Here is a 3,175-nt window from a genome sequence, read left to right as displayed (position 1 = left end):
AACACGATGTCAGATAAACTATTCGTGTCACAGGAAGGGCGAGAGTGCCAGGAATCATCAGCGTGCTGAATGAAGAGTACCCAGAGATTTGTTCTGGTAAAAAGAAATAGATTTTTCATTTATAAAGTAGATGAAGTAGTATTCAGCTCAGTAAGACTTCTGTGTGAGGTTAAAATCAGGACATACATTCAGTGATATAAAAGTGTGTGATGATTCCAGCTCCTGCAGCGCCCCAAAAAAAGCCTCATAGATTTTACTTTTATAATTCCTGCCATTCATTAGCTATTTGACCACAGTTTCCTGTGATTATTGGACCCCGAGCAGCCCAGCTGCCACTCCATAGACGTCTGCCTCCATCTCTGATAACAGCTCCAAAGAAACATCACGGATACTTGTGACTTCATGGAGCTGAGGGCAGAGACCCAAAGCCCTCGGGTTGTGTGAATGGGACCCCATCCAGGCTCAACCCCGCCGTGGGTTCCCTTTGAGGGGAGCCTTCACGAGCTGCTTCTCATTGCTTCAGCAACAAACCCTGCAACGCAGCGGGGCTAAGTTAGCGTGCCCTCAATTTCAAATCACATTTTATAAGCATTGTACCGGCACACATGCATGAAGAATAAATTGGGTTTGCTCCGAATGTTCCCTCACACGACACCCCTGTGAGAGCGGATTGTAGAGAGTGCCGGGTGCTTCTCGTGTGCAGGGCTGCCTGAATAGCAGCTGATTTTGATGATCACTCCATTCATGACAAATAAGAAGGAAATAAAATTGCTTGCCAGCTTTTATACCAAAATCTCTGTTAATCAGTGATGAAAAGAGAGCAGAAAGGAATCCAGTATTATATTTTTTTGGCCCTCGGGGGCTCCTCCAAGACACTTAAAGGACAATAATGGAGCTCTAAACAATGACGTTACAGGAGGAAGAGCAATAAATACTGCCCCCTGGTGCTGAAAACGAGTTCTACCGACACAAAACTCTGCTGAGGATGGGAAAGCTGGAGGGTTATTGTGACAAAATTCAGGATTTCTGATTCACAAAGTCAATCAGGTCAGTGTGACATCACAGATTCAAGCCTGGACTGGAATGGTTCGTTCCACTTATTCAGCGATGTCCGTCTCAGTGGGGGTCCAGGGGGGGATTGTACTTCCTGCTCCATGTCTGTGAAGATGGTGAGCTCTCTATGTGATGATGTGTTCAAAGTTTATAACGCATTAAAGGGATAGTTCGCCTCTTTTGACATGAAGCTGTATGACATCCCATATCAGCAACATCATTTATGAACATCTTCTTACCCCCTGCTGCGTCCTGTGAGCCGAGTTCCAGCCTCGTTTTAGCGCTGACGAAAGTAGTCCCGGCTAGTTGGCTGGGGTTTAAAAAATAAAGCGTTTTGCTTCTCAAAACAATATGCGTTCAAAAGAGTAAAGCCCCATACACACACGTCGCTGCTATTTACTCGCTCAGCGAGTGAAGTCAATAGAATGTCTATGTGTTCACGCGAGGCGAGGAGGCGAGTAGGCGAGGAGAGTACAAGCGATGCGATGTGGGCGGATTCCGAGATGAACATATTTCATCTTCGAGCGACGCGAGTAAGCGAGTAAAAGCGAGTAGCCAATTAAAATGCAGAATACAGATTATTGACAGGTGACGTTCCCTCAGTGTTCTCCAAACAATGGACACCCAACTTCTACACACCAAGTCAGCAAAAGCACCCAAGCGAGTGGCGAGTAGGCAAGTGAGCGAGTAGCGAGTAAATAGCAGCGACGTGTGTGTATGGGGCTTAATACATTTTCGTCACAAAATCGTTCTCCAGGAAAAAGTCAGACCTCACAATCTCTTGGCACTATTTTCTCTCCCTTCGTATCACTTCCTGCTGTGTAAACTGTGCAGACCGAGCAGCAAACACCGTAACAGGCGCGGCTGTCGGCAGGCGGCAGCCAATATAATCAAGTAGCACAGCTTCCAAACCAGCACAGAAAGAAAAACCGAATAAGTTTTTTGCTTAGTTTACGTCACAAAAGTACATATAAAACACGACTGGAACTTGCTGCCATCTGTGTTTCGGTGCATTCCAGAATGAACTGGAATCAAATGGGCCTTCGTGCTCTGTGAATGCTCCAAAGTCGTGGCTCAGAGGTTAGAGTGGGTCGTCCAATAACCGATTCGATTCTCACTCTCACCACTCAAAAGATCAGTGAAACTCAGTGGGGTCACATGGCACTGAAAGGATCGGATTATTGGCTAATTTACAATCAGACTGAGTTATTAAGTGCATGTAGACACCTTAATCTGACAAGAAATTGAATCGAATCGAGTTACTGCGTGCTGCCGTCTGCCGCGCCTGTTACGGTGTTTACTGCTCGGTCTGCACGGTCTACACAGCAGGCAGTGATACGAAGGGAGAGAAAATAGGGCCAAGCGATTGTGAGGTCTGACTTTTTCCTGGAGAACGATTTTGTGACGAAAATGTTTTACTCTTTTGTACGCAAAACGCTTTATTTTTTAAACCCCAGCCAACTAGCCGGGACTACTTTCGTCAGCGCTAAAACGAGGCTGGAACTCTGCTCACAGGACGCAGCAGGGGGTAAGAAGATGTTCATAAATTATGTTGCTGATATGGGATGTCATACAGCTTCATGTCAAAAGAGGCGAACTATCCCTTTAAGGCCTCTTTGTTACCCACAAATCTTTTTTTTTTCTTGCAGGAATCAGCTGCCTGAGAAATTGATTCCAACCCTGAACTTTTAGTTCTGCATCTCAGACTCCAGGAAAGTAAAAAAAAAAAAAAGAAGAAAAGAAAGCAGAAGCTGTACCAGAATCTAAGAAAGGAGCAAAGGGAATGGAGCATCTGAACTCAGATGTTACTGTGACAGAAGCCTGGAGCTGCTCCGCTGTGTCACGCTGCCCAGCCTTCCCACTCCACCCAGCTTCTGTGGGTCCACATGTCAAAGTGTCATTTGGTAAGATACTGAGAACCAACGCTGCCCCCGATGCGCTCGTTGGAGCGTGAGTGTGTGCATGACAGAAAGACCAGCTGTGGGAGTGCGGTTGTGCTGTGTTAGGTGCCTGTCAGTGTGCCGGTGTGTTTGTTTGTCTCTCTCCTCACACTAAAATGTCTTCTCCGTGGTGGTAAAGATTAGTTCGCCTCTTTTGACATGAAGCTGTATGACATCCCATA

The 3,175-nt window shown here is 46.1% G+C and overlaps 1 long non-coding RNA gene across 1 annotated transcript; it reads left to right on the top strand.

The window, feature by feature from the left end:
* Positions 1-668: 668 nt before the first annotated feature.
* On the top strand, positions 669-2,797 carry LOC142382786 (uncharacterized). The gene is made up of 2 exons (XR_012769952.1): positions 669-1,169; positions 2,703-2,797. It is a non-coding gene; the product is annotated as an uncharacterized LOC142382786 (long non-coding RNA).
* Positions 2,798-3,175: the final 378 nt, after the last annotated feature.

This window comes from Odontesthes bonariensis, chromosome 6, assembly GCF_027942865.1.
Source record: "Odontesthes bonariensis isolate fOdoBon6 chromosome 6, fOdoBon6.hap1, whole genome shotgun sequence".
NCBI classification, from domain to species: domain Eukaryota; kingdom Metazoa; phylum Chordata; class Actinopteri; order Atheriniformes; family Atherinopsidae; genus Odontesthes; species Odontesthes bonariensis.
Note: the sequence above shows the minus strand (reverse complement) of the source record. Positions and strands in the feature narration are given on the sequence as shown.